The sequence below is a fragment of the Accipiter gentilis genome, chromosome 22, assembly GCF_929443795.1.
Source record: "Accipiter gentilis chromosome 22, bAccGen1.1, whole genome shotgun sequence".
NCBI lineage: Eukaryota > Metazoa > Chordata > Aves > Accipitriformes > Accipitridae > Astur > Astur gentilis.
Genome location: NC_064901.1, coordinates 24,016,066 through 24,034,498, shown reverse-complemented (window position 1 = coordinate 24,034,498; position 18,433 = coordinate 24,016,066).

Here is an 18,433-nt window from a genome sequence, read left to right as displayed (position 1 = left end):
ATACAATCAAGCAACACATTAAAGAAGGCTAGGAAAGTCTGGAATACAACATTACTATTAAAAATAATTGATGAAAACCAAATTTTAAATTTAACATGTTTTGAGGGTTTAATGGGTTTGTTTAAATAGAGAAGTTTATGATGGGAGGTACACAATTTGCAAGTGGGCCATCACAGAAATGATCCTTATAGAATACTCAATAACTCTTAACATTTTTTTCTGTTCTTATACCAGTGATCTTTATTTTTAAGTTCTGCTAAGACTGTCAAGACAGATGCAGATAATTTTGGGACTGCCTTACTTGATCACATATTTTTCTAAATTTACACAATTAAAAGCAAATTTTGAACTTCTTGACTTTCTCAAGTTCTGAGTTGCTAAATAAATGTTTTTATTAATTCATATGGACTACTGCTGTAGCAAGATAATATTCAGTGACAGGAGTTAATAAATGGTCCCTAAACAAGAAATAACAAATACCATACCTGGAATAAATAACAGATGGATTGTCATCACTAGCAACTTAAGAGTTCATCTATGGCTTTACCACTTTCGTGCAATAACGTTAAGATTTTTGCATCTTTCGTATATTCATCCACATATATGTGACAGTGATTCATCTTCTACCCTTGCTGAACCACCTCCAGAATTTCCACCATAGTTTCTCTATTTTTCAAAACGCAATTTCAAATGTCTCTAGGTTTCACAGAAGATATGAGGGTTAGCTCATATTTGAAAAGCATACGAATACAAAATTCTTGGATAAAATGTTGGGCTATCTTGTTTCTGCACTGAAACACAGAGCTGCATTGACGCAGTTCGCTGTAGCATTTTTAAGAATCCAAAATATAAGGAGAAAAAGTACTTTTCCAAAAAAACACCAACCCTCTAGCTTCTGAGACTCTAACATCACTTATGATGTTCCTGCAAAAACTGTTAGCATGATCAGTGGATTGAAAACTCCTAAAATTGGCTGGAAATATCATATAATCCTGTTCCCAGTTTAATGGAAAATGGAAGTACTGAAGAGATTGTCAAGACTGAATTCAGTGAAGGTCTTTCAAAGTAAGAGAGGGGATCCTCAGCAAAAGACTGCATTTCTCAAAAAGAGAGAAAGAAAATGGATTGTTATTCTCTGAATGTTTAGATGATAAAGAAATTCAGTATATTTGAAATTAGTTTCTAAAAGTATTTTGCCCTATTAGCCAATAGAACTCCACAGAACTTTTTTGTTGCTACACGGCGCGGTGCCATAACGATGTATATTGTCTTTCAATGTGTATTGTATGGGGTTTTTCTCTCAGTGTGAAATAATATGGGACAGCAGTTGGCTCATTTTATCTGGGCTATCCTGCAGTTGCCTTCTGATTCTCATTTTATTGGCTATGCAGAGAAGATGCCATTTAAAACTTCAATTGCTAGAGAGGGTTGTGAAATATTCACTGAGATTTACTGCTTTCCCTTTGTGATGTACCTTCACAGCAAAGTGACCCTGGTGGTTAGGAAGCATATTGTATAAATGGCAATTTAATGAGGGCTTGGAGACTATGAGGTCTCCAAAGAACACTTAATTTTGAAATTTCCTTGTTATGGAGTATTTTATGAAGATGCCAGGAATTCCAGCGAAGATAACCTGGATCTTTAGCCAGAGATATTGGCACAAATGGAACAAAATTATTACGTTCTACTTTAAACACTGGTAAACTACAGATCCATGAAGTCCATCTTGCAGTTTAACTGAACTGATGAAGGGAGGCACTGAAAGGAAAAAAAAATCTCTATCTGTAAGATGTAAACAGGCCTGCATATTTTTCAAGTTGTTGGCAAGACACTTAATGACAAGATTCATGATTCACAGTAAGAAAAATGGTTCAGAACATATCGAGTGTGTTGATAACTTTCCTGTTTTGAAGAATACCTGCATAACACGTAACAGATGTATTTCATACATTAATACATAGATTCTTTTAATTCACATTCTGCTGATAATCTATTGCGGTCTCTGCAAGAGCGAGTTAAACTGCCTCGTTCATTTTATTACTTGTTAACTTTGAAACATAAAAAGGACCATTTATATGTCAATATTAGGTATTACACGACTGATCATTTTTAGGAAGAACTTGCTCTAGTATGCTCAGTCCAATCTTGTATTGATTCCACAGTTTACTGAGGTGTTAAACTCCCGCGCTCCTTTTAAGACAACTCAGGTTGTGGTTTAACCCCAGGAGGCAGCTCAGCCCCACGCAGCCGCTCGCCCACTCCCCTCCGGTGGGATGGGGGAGAGAATCGGAAGGGTAAAAGCGAGAAAACTCGTGGGCTGAGATAAAGACAGTTTAATAGGGAAAGCAAAAGCCGTGCGCACACAGGCAAAGCAAAGCAAGGACTCCATTCCCCAGTTCCCCCGGGCAGGCAGGTGTCCGGCCATCTCCAGGACAGCAGGGCTCCAGCACGTGGAACGGTGACTTGGGAAGACAAACGCCATCCCTCCAAACGTCCCCCCCTTCCTTCTTCTTCCCCCAGTTTTATACGCTGAGCGTGACGTCCTATGGTCTGGCATATCCCTTGGTCAGTCGGGGTCGGCTGTCCCGGCTGTGTCCCCTCCAAGCCCTTGTGCCCCCCCAGCCTGCTCCTGGTGGGTGGGGGGAGAAGCAGAACAGCCCTTGGCTCTGGGTGAGCACTGCTCAGCAGGAGCCGAAACATCCCTGTGTTATCAACACTCTTCATCACAAATCCAAACATAGAACCATACAAGCTACTATTATGAAAATTAACTCCGTCCTAGCCCAAACCAGTATAGGTCCCCACTCTGCTGAGGTGCTAAACTTCTGTGCTCCTTTTAAAACATCTTGGTTCCTTTTCTTTTCTATCTGAACATTCTGGACATGCTCCTTTGTGTTACCAAGACAAATAGCATCAGCATTAATAAAAAATTGATAATTAAGAAAAATAGATAAGTCAGAAAAAAATACAGAAGTAAGATAAATAAAATGGATGTAAGAATGGATAAATAAGAACTGTACTGCTAACATAAAACTTCAATAGTTTTGGGACAAGAACATATGCCAAATAAATATTCTTTTTTTTTAATCCAAGCAAGCTTTTATAAAGTAAACCAACTGTATTTACCAGTACAGAATCAATAGATTTTTGAAATGGAGATGGGGAGGGCTATGTGAGGTCTTGCAAATTAAGGGAATGATGTTAATACCAAGTCAATATATATGCAGACATACCCTTAATATAGTAAAGCTTGTAATAGCACTGTCACTCATAGTATATGATCATTAATGTCACAGAAACTACTTTGAAAACTCTGTGACAGACTGAAGTGCGGAACATAACGTGTAAGGTTAAATGACAAAGTTATATCCGAAACGGAACATGCTGTATATCTATATGAGATAGTTGTTCCAAACAGGTTTTTGGCTTTTGACACCGTTAGTGACCAAGGCCTGAGAGAACAGGTATCCCTTTCAGCTGCTGACAAATCCTCGGACTACATCAGGTCACTTCAATAGTCCTTTCACTTTATTCTTGAGAAGGTGACGAGTGAGGACTCAAACAAGCATCCCCGGAGGTGAGAACCTAATTGGGACCAGAAGACTGGAAATCTGCCAGCAAAATGAAAGTGTGCAATGTCAAACAACAACAACAACAAAAAAACCCACAACAAAAATAGCTACTGTCCCTGTCTCTGTAAGACACTGAACAACAAACACTCGCAGGTAAGACCAGTGACTGCCTAGACACTTCTGTCTAAAAATGAAATCCTTTGCTGGACTGGCTCTATAAAATTTAAACTGGCAGATCTAACAACAGAAAAATCATCATCTCATAAGGGCAGCTACCAGTGAAGTAAACAGATGACTTTTTAAAATGTCATTGCATGTAATGACAAAAAAGACTTCGTTCTCCCCTACTCCCTCTTGCAATTTCAGAATCAACATGCACGGGCACCAGGAAAAAAGCCACGCTGGTCTTACACTTTCCTTAGCAAAGCAGCAATTATACACCCCCTCCCAAGAAACTTTCTCCTGTGTTTTCCTCCTTTCACCCTTGTAGTTCCCTTGTTCATCTCTGTGATTTCACAGAGCGGCACAAATCCCTTTCTTTCCCCAGAAAATCTAGGAAGATGCCACAGAGAGGGGCATGCGGCAGATGGGAGTCACCTATACCCATAATACACTAAGCTGGGTCAAGGATCCAGATGGGAAAAAGCCAGGAGCCTTGTCCAACACCTCTGCTCCACAGAAATGTGGTTTCCTCAGCAAGTCGGGAGCTCCTGTGTGGCCCAGAAGAGGTGTGAGAGGCTCGCAAGGTAGCTAGGAGCAGCCCCAGAGTGACCACCCCACCGCCTGCTCATCCCCACCAGCTGCGTGGCACACGAGGGGCAGCTCTGGGCTCTGCTTCCAGTCTGGGAGATGCTTAGGGCACCTCGGTGTCATGTCCGAAGGGGGGAGCGACTCAGGTTCATGGATTTCCTTTGTCAGAATTAAGGTGAAATGACACCAGGGGAGTTCAAAGAACAATCAATGTTTATTCAGCCTAGCTAACCTTGCCCGAGTAGTAGTGAACTTATCGATATGAACCTTGCATCGTGTCATTAAGCCACTGTTTGACAAGGGAAGGGAGGTGTAGTAAAGAAGCGGAAAAAGGAACATGAAACTGTCAGGAGAGCCCTCCCGTTGAGTCACGACGTTCAGAGTTGACCCCCTTGCTTTCTGGACTCCTTCTCAAAGAGGAGCCCCGGGGGCAGCTGGATCCACTCCTTGTCCCAGACTTGGTCAACAGTTTATGTTTAAAAGGATGAGGCATAGGGACTGTGGAAAGGAGAGAAAGAAAAAGAGGGGGGGAGAGAGAAAGAGAGAAAGGAAGGAAGAAAGAGAGGAAGGAAGGAAGAAAGAGAGGAAGGAAGGAAGGAAGGAAGGAAGGAAGGAAGGAAGGAAGGAAGGAAGGAAAAAAGGAAGAGAGAAGAAAAGGGTTTCACCAGTCCTGGGTCCACTGTTGGTCCAGCCAGCCTAGAGATCCAGTTCCAGAAGGCGCGCGCCTTCTGGACGGAGGAGAACTCGTCCTCCTTTCTTTTATAGTCGGTGGTCTCAACGTGCGCAGTTCACATTCCTGGGGTTCTCTGGAATCAGTTGGGGGACTTGGAGGGATCACTGGGGAGTTGCCTCTCTCTCCCTGCTGACATGACCACGTAAGATAGAAGCGCAGTCCCATCCTCCATGGGGCCCCCTCCTCCAGGCACATACGCTGTGCTTCTTCTCATGGGTGCTTGAGATAAGGAATCGTGGCTTTGGAGAAGTGTGGTCCCGCCCTCCTTGGGGCCTTCTCCTCCAGCCACATTTTCCTATTCACACAACTCCAGCGCTTTTACAGACGTCGTCTTCTCCACCGAGGTTCTTTAATGAATGTTTGAGACATTGACTATAATTTGTCAGACCCTCACATTTGGGGTTCTGGGTGCTGCAGCACCAAGGGCTGGCTCCTGGTTCCTGTACGAAGGGGAAAAGGCAAGCGATGGCTTTTGGAGACTGCCTCCTCCAGGGACCAGGTTTGGGGAAGTTGCAGAAAAATACTGGTGAGGCTTGGCAAGCCTTGTTACCTTTGCTGCGCTTTTGTACGGGCGCCAGCAACGCTGCCAGGGTTAACCTGGCATCCATCTAGAGCAAGTGCAGAGTTCTCGGGGTGAGGTGAAGGGCAGGTGGTCCAGCGGTGCTCTTATGAATCTTGTTGGTGAGGGGAAAAGTTCAAATGGAAGTAGGCGTATCCAGTGGATCGACACCAGGCCGCACGGCTGGTATCGCAGGTGGAATGTTCGAGGAGCAAGGACTCCTTGGAAGCCAACTAAGTGAGCAACCAGTCTTACTAACCTGCTGAGGAGGACTTTAAACTAGATAAGCCAGGGGAAGGTTACCATAATTTGAAGACGAGGAAGGGAACAAGGGACAGAGCAGGTGTGTCTTGGGGGACAGCAGGACAGGCAGGACACACAACCCTTGTAAAAGCAGCATGATTCAGGTGCAATTTCAAAGAGCTGTATGGTAAGGTGAGTAGCACACGGAACAAACAAGGCACTGGCCGTCTGGCACAGTGACCTGTGACTTCACTGGGATTACCCTCAATACTGGGACCGTCATCATTAGTGACCTGGCTGATGAGGTGGAGCGTATTTTCAGCAAGGTTGCAGGTTACACCAAGTTGGAGGGAGCAGCTGCTATTCCGAGTGACTTGGACAAGCTGGAGAAAGGGATTGACAGGAGCTTCAGAAAGTTCATCAAAAGCAAATCCAAAGTCCAGCTGCTGGGGAGAAATAACCCTGCACAGCTGTGCAGTCTGGGACTAATTGACTTAAACAGCTCTGAAGAAAAGAACCCAAGTGTCCCAGGAGACAGCAAACTGAATGTGAGCCAGCAGTATACCCCGGCAGCAAAGAAAACCAAGAGGTCCAGGGAGATGATCCTTCCAGTCCGCAATTGAGAAGACCATGCCTGGAGTCCTGCGTCCAGATTTGGGTTTCTTGAGCAACATTGTGCTTCTCCACCCATAACCAACAACCGCATCCTTCGTTTCTTCTTCAAAGACATTTTTGAAAGAGCAACCTGGATCACTGATGTCCTATAACTAAGCCTGACCTTGGTTATAGGAGGACAAGGCTGACCCAGTGGCAGACCTGACAAGGTGGTAAAGCTTCTCACGCAGGGAATGCAGCAGTGGCAGCTGGAGGTGCAGCCTGTTGTCTCCAGGACCTCTGAGCAGAATTTGGCTCCGTATGGCTGTTTTCGAAGCTTGATGGTGCAGGCGTGTGGCACACGAGGGCAGACAGATGGTTAGCGTGGCGTGCTGAAGGATGTTTGCATTAAGTAGGCACGGTAGCTTCCAGAATATGTTCTCAGCCAGCTGTATTCCAAGCGCTATCCAGTGTTGACGTAGCGAATTGGTTTTAGAAGGAGCTAGCCGTGAACGGAGGGGATGCACGCTGCTCCAGATTAATTGGCTGGGGGAAGCAGCAATTATTCCCTGAAGCAGATCACAAGAACAGTATGGATGTAGCCTAAAGGATGCAAAACGGTTTCATTTAGCTATGGCCCAGGCTGAGATTGTTTATTCCTTCATTTGTGTTGCATAAAAACTAAAATTACCCTTCTGAAATTTCACGTTATTTTTCTATGTCATGATGGTGTTGTTATACTATGTGTATATGGTTATTGTTAATATTTTTTTTTCATTGCTTCTTTAAGTCTTATAAAAATGTCTTCAGGTTTTTTGGAAGAGCATACTTTGATCCAAACTCTAGTTTGGATTTAAACATTTTTCATCCTTTTTTCCATTTTGGGTAAAAATATATTAGAGTCAATGTTGAAAAAGCCAGCCAGACTTGAACTTCTCCTTTCCCAGTATATCAGCAGTTACTGTCAAATTGATGATAAAAGCTTTTAATAATCTGATGTTGAATTTCAGTGGTACATTTAATCCAGATTGGAATTAAAATTAAGTTTGGATTATATACTATCATTTCAAGAAATAAATGAATTTTATTTGGGGGCTTTATTTCATATCCTTGAATGTCATGTGAAGGAGCAAGAAACGTGATCTATATAAACCATAATTTTATTCACTGAGAAGGATTAAGGTGTTTAATACTCATCTCAATATTTAGTAAATGTGCTAAAGAGAGTACCAATGCTAAGAAGGGAAAGGAAAGGTAGAATTGGAGGTTTCCCCTGACCAATGATAATATCTTGAGATTATTCTTTTAAGAAAGCACCATCAGAGCAGTCAAAAGTGACCAGTTCAAATTTAATAAAAAGAGCCCTGAATGATTTTTTGCAAAATGTAGTGTAATTAGTTATGTTCATTTAGATAAAATACCTTTTTGGCCTGGGGAAATAGCTCAAGAGACAGAGACTCTCATCGAATAAGTTTTTTCATGAAAAATTTCCTCCTAATTGCCTGGGCTTTAGTGATCAGTCCAGCCGCTCTTGGTTGGGTAGCTGTAGTTGAAGAAGAAAGATGTTGATTATCAATGTCATTGTTCTATTTTCTTTAGAATTATTTTAATCAACTCAGTGTATCTGGTAAGTGTGGGGTAAGAGACCTGAAGAATATCATGTCCTTAGTTTGACTGAAAAATTTCTACTAAGGAACTGGTTTCAGTAGTAGATTCTGGTTTTCCAACTGGCTGAAAATTACCTGCTTTTGTAAAAAAAAAAGGTTATTTTTTTCATTTTTACTGAGAAAACATTAAAAAAGCCAAAAGCTGCAGGGGAAAAAAAGATTTTTAATTTGCAACTGTGTGAGTCAAAAAAAGATTTTTAATTTCCAGGAAATTATAAATGTATTATAAGATTGTAAGATTGTACAGATTTCCAGATTTCACAGAATATTAAAAAACAGATATTGTCACATAAATTTAAAAAATTCTGTGGTTTTTCCATTTTCAGGAAGAGAATAGAGGATATTTGGCTAAATGTTGGAACTACCAGTTGGAAACTATTATGGGAAACCTTGATATTTTTAGTTTGTAAGCTTAATTTAAACTCCAAATGCTGTGTGTCAGATACAATGAAATCTTTATAAACAATTATTTTTCAAAATCCAATCACTGAAATAAAGCATCAGAATTAAGAGATACAAATGAGGCAAAGGTCACCCAGAACTGGTTCAGCAGACTAGCTTTGTCACTCTGGATAAATAACCAGTGTAGATGTGTCTGAGAATGAAGAATAATTCTATTTTAGAGTGTTCTTTGAGATCTTTGGATGATCAGGGAACTCTACAGTTCTATTTTTCTTCAGGTTTGTAAGTGTGCATCGCAATATTGACTCAATACATAGTTTATGTCCAAGTTAGAAACAATGCTCAAGGACTTATATATGATTAGCAGTATCAAAGGAACTTACTCTTTTCCTGTAGCTTGAAAAAGAAGAGAATATATAAATCAAACTGGTCACATAACAGTGTTAGCAATGTCTTGCCTTAGCTGGAAAAAATACTTCATTCAACCAGATTGCAGAATCATGTGAATAAAGCAAGAATAAATTACATACAGTTAAGGTATTTTGACTTAAAGACTGAGAAGACTATGTATTTTCAGAACAATGAATCAACCTCGGAGTCATAAAATTTCAGTATAGTCTTGGTGAGCCTGGTCAATTTTAATTAATTCAGTCAGAGAATAAAAGTATCGCATAAAAACTTACATATTATATATGTAAGATGAGAACTAATTGAAATGGTCAAAAAGGATAGAATAGGGAAAATAACATCAAACAACTTTGTTCAATTTTCCCAGGCAACCTGTAGCAGCAGATGCACCCCAGCACTCCGGGTCTCTGTATTGCTGCCGTCTGCCTTATGGCACACATACTTTATCTCAAAGTCTTTACCTTGTTAGCTTTTTAAGATTTCAAGTATTTGTACACGGTGTTAATTTTTACTAATGAATTCTTTATAGTTTAATATCGTAATAATATTTTTTCTCTGTGTGAAAAAAATATGAATTTTGTTCTATGCTTTTTGTTCTTTCTTCCTCTTCCCCCCTCGCAGGTAAATAAATCAACGTTGACTATGTAAAACATGGTAGTCTTGGCAATGGGAATATCAGTACGAACTGGCCATGGCAACCTGGCATGTATTAGGTAAAATAATAATCATGTGCTATTGTATTAAACTTGACAGATAGGTTTCTGGCTCTAGATTTTCTTTAACACACTACAATTTCAAAAGGAACTCAGCTATTTTCCATGGGTACATGGTGTTTTGACTGTAATAAAATCAAACTGTAAGGAAGGAATTTCTGGTTCTCTTTGATATCGTCAGTATATGGTGACTATTTAACAATACTTAGAAACAGACTCTGAAGCATTAAACAAGTGACAAAATATATATTATGCCATATATTTCCATATTCTACTCCAATAACAGTAACAGTTCTTTGGAGAAGGACTAATTTACAAGTTCTATACATTTGGGAGGGTTTTGTTTTTCCTCTGGATTTTGCCGTACATAACAGAACATGTGGCATAATATTAATTTTGAAAATTGCATCTATCCGTCTTTCCTTGCAGTAATATATGGCCAAGGAAGTAGAACCAGTTGCATGCTCTATGACAGCTATGATCCAAACTTTTGTCCAAATTATAAGACTATTTTATGATGGAGTCCTGAGCTTTCCTATGCAAACTGAAGCATCCTTCCAAAAACTATGAGTCTTTTAAGACATCTATCATGTTGAATTTCAAAGCAAGAGCTAAATTCATTAGGTAAAACACGTTTTTAACATCCTGGACTATGATCTTTCTTGAAATGAATGAGGTTTTTGTCATACCTGACAAAACAGAACTGAAAATTGAGCCCATTCTTGGGTTTTGGATTGAAGAGTAAATATTACTGAAGAACTGGATTTTATTTTCAGGAATTTTAAGGGATCATTTCACTATTAGCCATACAAAGCAGGTTATGATTTAAGATTAGGTTTCTGGCCTCTCTTAGTCTATTGCTGACCTTAAAATTGTCCTTTTGTCTAAAGCAGATGTATTACACTCCCTTGATCGAGAAGTAATATTGTGGCATGGCCTTTGAAACATGAGAACATCAGCAGATGAAAATAACTCATGTGATACATTGAGCTTTAGCATGGTTAGTCTGCACATGTCAAAACAAAGACCTTGCTTATTAAAAGTCTTTATTCTTAAGTAAGTTTCTTAGTATAGAGCTTTTGAATTATATAGATAGTAACTTTTATGGCTTCTTTTGCAAGTTCTTTTCAAGTTCTTTGTAAGTTCTGCTTTAGAAATTAAAATAGTCGTGCTTTCCGCTGCTTGCATGTAAAGACTTTTTTTTTCTTTTCCCATGATTCATTTCTATCATCCATGCAGTGCATTTTAGAGAGTGCAGGCTTCACAGATTTTCTGACAGGGATGATATTCAGCCCGCTAAGAAGCTTTTCTATTCAAGGATTTTATTTAAAACTGGAAGAAATAAAGTTTCAGGACTAAAAAGTTGCTTTGTAACTTGATTTGGTTCACTGATTCAGTCTGTCCCCTAACCTTGGAATGTCTTGAGCTCTCTCTGTGCCTATCAGATGCTATAGGATATGACATGGAAAAGCTAATACAACTGCTACTGTAGCTCCTCTTGAGTTCTTGCTCAGACTGGATCCTTCTATGAGTGTACATCATAATGGTTCACCTCCATCAGGGTTTTAGATATCAATTTGTCTGTGAAGTCTCTTGTGATTTAGAAACTGGCGTATGGATTTCTATTCCACTTCAAAAACTGTATCTGGTAGAAACGTATGAGAAACATACATAAGTGTATATATGCACACATACATGGATACATTCTGGCAAATGAATCCACTGAGACTTTGACGACATTTAGTTCAATCCTAGTTTCTCCCTATCTCTCCAGAGAAGGAATTAAAACATATGGTTATATATTCTCAGTTGTGTAAGAAGATTGAACTTTGATTTCCTGTTTATTAAGAGCTTTTAGTATGCCCAGTACTACTTACAAAAATATAAAGAGCACTCTTCTAAAATTCTTGTGATCTAGAAACGCACGACGGAGGTAACCCACGGAAGAAGAGGAAAAGAAAGGGAACAAAACTGGAGTGGTTTTATCTCATTTCATATGTAAAGAATTGGATGGGAAAGCAAGTTAGCCAATATAGATAAAGAGTCCATGTAGCTGACAGACAAACTGAAACCATTCTCCAGTTTGACTCAGCTATGATTCAAGGAGAATAGTTCTTAGAAAGAGTTTTCAGAGTATATTGCACGTATCAAAGAAGAGGGAAAGACAAGGGAAAAATGTAGGAGCTCTGTCGATGGCATTACATGAAGAAACGTCATTGAAGAAAAAACCATTAAATTATGTAGTAGCTTCCATTTTTAGTGAAGCGCAAAGATACAAGAAGATTTAATCGGAGCAGAATGTGTAATAGAGGTGGGGACACTGAGTCTTGATGTTGCAGGTAATGGAGAGTCCACGGACGTGTTGGCCCAGGAAAGACATGGTATTACAAGTCACGGGAGGAGAATCAGTGAAGAGGGATTTTGAACTTTGTACTTTTGCTGTACTTTTACCACAGTAAGGGCTTTAAAGCTTTCATCAAAAAATACATCTATGGTTCTCATAGCTTAACTACAGATACCAAGAAAATACTTGAAAATGTTTCCTAAAAACACCCGCACAATATTTTCCTTCTATATTATAAGTTTCTTAAAATCCCTCTGATTTTAAAAAATTATTTTGCTCTCTCACACAAATTTTTACTACAGTTTTTCTATACGTTTAGCAAAACCCCATTTTAAAGATGAAAAGGTATTTCACAATAAGCAAACCATTCCAACACAAACATTTTTGGTGGCATTTGTTCCCCAAAGTTTTACTCTATTGCCACTCAGCATGAAACACGTATTGATTCTGGCCTCAGGAACTGCATTCCATTCTTCCCCCGTTTTAGCAGGTGATAAATCAAAGGTGACACAGCAAATGTGAACAAGAAGTGGCACTCCAGGGAAAGTCTCGTTCCTTCCAGCTGGCTGGAAAAAACAGCTTCCAAACAACCAAATCTTAGACTTAAGAAAGTTACTCAGTGTTCAGAAGAAGTTTATATGGTTGATGTTTTCCAGTTGTCATATCTTCTTAAGAAGAGTTTGTTAATGAAAAGTGTGTTGTTTTCCATGATTTACTTATTTCTGTTTGATAGTCTTCCCATTGGCTCTTTGAACAGCTTCTTTTCAGTATCTTCACCTTTCTATCGTAGTGCAGTAATAAAGATATGGAAATGACTTCTTAACTTGGTCTAACTTTTTCCTTTGCCTTCTACGGCTCTTCTAAGCAGTTGTCCATCAGAGGACTGTCCCAAGTTGCCTTTTTATCCCTGGGCAAACAGGAGAAGAGATAAATAAGTGGCCACAAGCCTTAGCTTATTTTGAAGAATAAAAGTAATGATTTATTTACTTCAAAAACACTTATATTTGCTCTGAGAATTAAAAGAAATAAAAGGCAAGCACCAAATTGGCTTGTGCTAGTGAATCAGATAATCACATGAGCTGCGTAGCAAAATGGCTTAGAACAGAACAGAAAAAGTAGAGAGAAAGGGAGAGAAAATACATTTGAAAATTATTAAATACAATTTTTCTTCATCTGCCATCCATAGCATATATTTTCTTGGCCAGTCATTCATATATTTCAAGTCATTACTAGGTTGAGCTGTTGACTGAAGGGGCTGTGCTGCGAGGTTCCTCCTGCTGTTTTAATCAATATAACATGAAAACAAGCAAGAAACCCAGCACATCCTTGAACAGCTGGTCCAATGTTTACCTTAGCTTCTGCTAGGAAGATAAAGTCAATGAGAGTCTGTGAACTGCTGTGGCTTTACAAGAGGGCAATGTAAGAAATTTTGTATTCCCTCCTAGCGACATGCTGAGCTCCAAGGCATGGTAGGTTTGAAAAGCGGCATTCCCTTTGCCACTGAAACAATTCCGTGACAGTAGACTGCGAAAAGAGGCTGCATACTCACAGTGGGAGATGGGAGAAGGCATTGCCTCTTCTTAGGGAGAAGGCATTGCCTATGCCAAGCAGGTGGAATCTAGTACCTGTGGCCTTTTTGGCCTTTCTTCACCTTTCTCGCTCTTTCTTATTCTCATTTTGAAGCAGCTCAGCTGCCACTCTAACCCACTGCTACCTCAAGAACTTCTTTTTCTTCAGTTTTTCTTTCTCAGGTACGTCCTCTTCTCCAGGCCATCTGTGCTGCGTCACAAACCTTCCTGTAATATCCCACCTCCAAAACCAATCATCCGTTTTCCTCCAAAATTCCATCTCCTGTTCTCACCGGTTTATGTTTTTTCACCAGCATCCCGTAGTTCAGTGTCGCAATTAACCACACGTCTTTGAGCATCTTTTTCCTTTTTGAAGGTGCCATGCGTACATTTCAGGTCTTTAGCTTTCTGTGGAAGAAACTCCCACTTAACTTTCCCTTGATGGGGTTTTCAGCTGCAGACCCCAGAAGACTTGAGTTCATTTCAGCTTCTGCCAAAAGGCTAATGTGGGCTTTTCAAGGTAATGAAAAGACTACTTCATAGCTGAACAACTTTCATAAAGTGAAGCAGTGCTTATCTACAATAAAAGTGTTTTAGAGAAAAGTCCCCCAACATATCCCTAAATACTTTAGGCCTTCTCTGAGGAGTTGTATTTTGGGAGAATAATCTTTGGCCTATCTGTTTTCAAATATATTCCAAGTCAAGGATGTTATTTTAAGTCATTGATTAAAGAACTTCAGCGACTCAAAGTCAGCCTGTGTACTTCCCTCCAAGTGTCCCAAAGTAAGCAAAATTTCAAAATACTTCTTATCTACATTTTTTTACTTCTGGAGATTAACTTAATTATTTCTCATTCTCTTAAGTTCTTCCAGGAAGCAGTGCTTATTTTACCATTTACCAAAAAATACAATTCTAGTAAGTAGAAAAACGAGTTATATCATTTACAATATTAATACACTTATATCTGAGTTTTCTGTAGCCATTTTTATGTATAGTTTCTGACTTTGCATTCGACTGAAATTGGGTGTTCCGCAGAATCCCTGCTGGCAAGGTTTCTTGTTTGCATTTATTCTCCTAAATCTTTGGCTTTCGATGCAGTAATTTCTTACTACTTCTTACCAGTGTGTTGCTGGGACTGAGATTCCTCTGACATACTTCCCACAATGTTATTTTAATCACCTATGCGGCTTAAGAGTTTGTGGCCTGCCTCTCCCTTTTACCTCTGCTAACAAATGAGTGAGTGGAGTTTTGCCCTTGTGATTTTCTTGGACTGAGAGGGAGAAATACTTTGAAACTATGATTACTTCTGACGAAACTCTCATAATTCTCAAGTCCAATTTCCGACTTTTTTCCTATTAACTTTTATCTCCAGGGGCTATGTATGCCTCATGACACCTTTCGTTATATTTGCAGATTTACCCCTCTTTTATTCTATCTGTGCTTAATCTTGCATCTCCACCTAACTAATTAACCCTCATGGGCTTTCTGCCATTATCAGTTATTAAGTTAGTGTATAATGGGCTACTTTTTCTTTTACTTATACATTTTAACAAGACCTGGTGGAAGTCCATAACACAAAGAGACTAAATATCTTTATTAGAGGTTGTTTTCAGTGATCCGTTTTGTGATCGGTAGGAATTAGTAGAAAAAGTTCAAATTAATTTTAAGATTGAGGAGTTTTCTTGTCTGTGAAAACAGGAGAGCTTCTTCCCGCTCTGATCTTGACTGTGATTAGAAAGAGGCCACATTAAAAATTCATTTCCTTCAGGTTCCAAGATTATTAAGGGATTAGACCTCTATCAAATAAATTTCAGTCTCAAAAGCACAGAGTACTTAATCTAAAATGAGTGACTTTCTTTGCATCTTGCTATCATCATTGACTGTGGGCAAGAGAAGGAGAATTCAGAATTTGGCAAAGTTCTATTTTTCTTACTTATTTTTTCTTCTCAAAGATTTATACACTTACTCCTGCTTTTGAACATAGTATTTTATATTATACCTTTATAATGAAAAGCATTGCCCTTGAACTCAAGAGAGAGGGCTTCTCTTCCTGGCTCTGCCACTTGATATTATTGCCATTCCTGAAAATCTTGGCAATTATTTTCACAAGTCTGTGCCTCAGTTTCCTCAAGAGAACGATAGGGCTGTTCTTTTGGAAAACAGTTTGAGTTCTACTGATTAAGAGTGCTTTGTGTTATTTGTGTTTTATTTTAAAAGAACGTACTAGTTATTACTTGTATCATACAAGAGAAAGCTTTTCTCATGACTAGGAAGCAGCTGCTAATTAAGTGAAGGGTGACTGTGCAACAGTACATAGTAATGCCATGAATACTTCAAACTAGGAATTGAGAAATTAAAACTGCAGAGGAAACTTAAGAAGACAAGATATAATTACTTGTTTGTAGTTTACCTTTCTAATTATGGTTTACAAAGCAAACCCAATTTCTTAATCCATGAGAAGATTTTGACTTGGGAACAGGATAGAAATGCTGCAGTTGTGCCATACTAGTATCAGTAGTTCTAGTGAAAGTGTGGAGAGAGATTTTTTTAAGCAAAGAACCATATATTGTTTACTGATAATAACAGAACATCACTCTGCAACGGGTGGGCCAGACTTCCTGAAGAACCTCTTGACACCTTCGTACTGGTACTTCTTAGATCTGGTATGAACCCATGCACATAGCAAGAGGGCTCATATCCAATTGTAAGCTCCAAGATCTGACTTCATTGCCATGGGAGAAATTCTGTCAGCTTTTCTGTGATGCTTTTTTTGCATGGAATAATAGGAAGAATGAATACAGAATTAATATTTTTTTTAACTCCTGAAGCATATAACTTAGCTAGGGGTCAGTAGCTGACTCTTCTAGTACAACTATCCATCTGGAATTTCAGACACATCCTTTCTCTCTTTGCTTTGAATTTTTGTGAAAGGAAAAAGAGAAAATTTATCATTTCGCTGAGATGTATCCATGCCAGGGAGCTAAGTCGAGGCAGAGCTTTGACTAAGTTACACGTCCTTCAGAAATCAAAATACAGATCTACTGTGCACACACTGAACCAACAGTCAGTACATTGTGATCTGGGCTGTTGGTTTTATTATGCAAATAGTATTCATTGTGTCCACCTATCTGTCTGCTCTGAAATTTTAGGACAGAAACATAGAGCCTCAATCTCCTGAACTGTGGCAAGGTCTTAAAACGCTCTCAGGAAGGGGATTCTCTTTCTGTTGGCAGCAGAAGGAAATTAATTGGCTTTACTAGGTAAAGGTTGAAAGAGTGTGCCCCTGAATCTTAAATTTATGAGAATTTTTTCTTTTTTCTTCAACTGCTATGTAGTTATATAATGGATACCTTTTTTTTTTTTTAATATCAGTAATTGCAGCTAATTCATGTAACAGGGAGGTTAACTACAGAAGTGAATTCTTCATCATGATCCCACGAGTTTCATACTCAGTACATGGCAGTGCTATTATTCTGAACTAACATGTTTTGCTACTCGTACTGACTACACACTCCTGTAGTCATAAGGTTAATTGCCTGGTTTACAATTTTTAACATCACTGTAATTGCAGAGTAATTACACTGTGTTCAGTAGACTAACAATAAATTTTACAGGTAACAAAAACACAAGTTTAATATAATGGAAGTCTCATAAAATCAGCTGTTCTAAAGAAATAACTACAAACTTAGAAGAGTAATTTAGGACTTGCAGTGGAGTATTTTTCAAATCCAGCCCACTCCCTTATTTTTGCTTAAAGACTCAAATCCTGTCATGCATATAACTTTCTCAAGCCATATTTAGAGCTCATTTTCAAGATAGAGTTGATTTTTGGGGGAGTATCTGTTGTAAAGTAACATGGAAACAGTACCACCCAGTCTCTTTCTAATAACTGTTGCCTGGGGAGTCTTGTTCACTTCAAAACAAAAGAGACTAGTGTACCGGCTGGAATATGGATGGCACAATTTGTTCCTTGACAGAAGTAAAGCAAAGCTGACCTAGAAATATTCCTGACTTAGGAATTGCATCCAGCTTTTCTTACGTAATGGAAGGCAGATGTAACATAAGGAATTTTCCTTAAGGAAGCAGAATTAGGCGTAAAAGGAGTAAAATATAAAGGGGACATTAGCATCACTCAGAAAGCTATCTTCACATACCAGCTATTAAGTTCCTTTTTAAAATTAACATAAATAGCATTTTGTTAAAGAGAGATTCACCCACCCACCCCCCCGTTATATTCTGCAGCTTCTCAGGTGAATTCCCAGTACTCCCATATCATTGACCTGTGTGTTTGTGCATATTTGGCAGATGCTAAACGGGTTTGGCACTTTTACCTACAAGCACCAGAGGAAAGTTGAACCCTTTGTTAATTGACATAACAACAATTACAAGAGTGCTGCTTTTGTGAAGGAAACAGGTAGTTTGATTTAAAGACTTAAAGCCCTGAGTGAGCTGGGGGCACATCCTCCTCTATATTCATTATTTAGCTAGTAAGTTGCCAATTATTTTTGTCTTTAGCAGAAGAAGGAAAAGGAGAGAAGAAACCACGTGTGCCGCAGAAAGGAAGTGTTTTAATGGAGCTTGAGGAAGTAGTAGCACAATCTGGACGGTAGAATCACTAGCAATTACAGAAACAAATGGTGTCAATTAAAGTAGCATGTCAGCCTTCATTAATTCCAATGCACTATCAATATGCTAACTACCAAATACTTTACCCTGAGGAATGACCCTGATGGATCATAAAGCCTTTGTCTTCCTGGCATTATGTTTCTATACAAAGCCCTCCAGCTAAAGACAGGCACGTTCTCACAGATGGATAAGGCACACATTAACGGAGAGGCAGATTTCACCCATTACTGAGTGAATCTTCTTTCCAAAGCTAG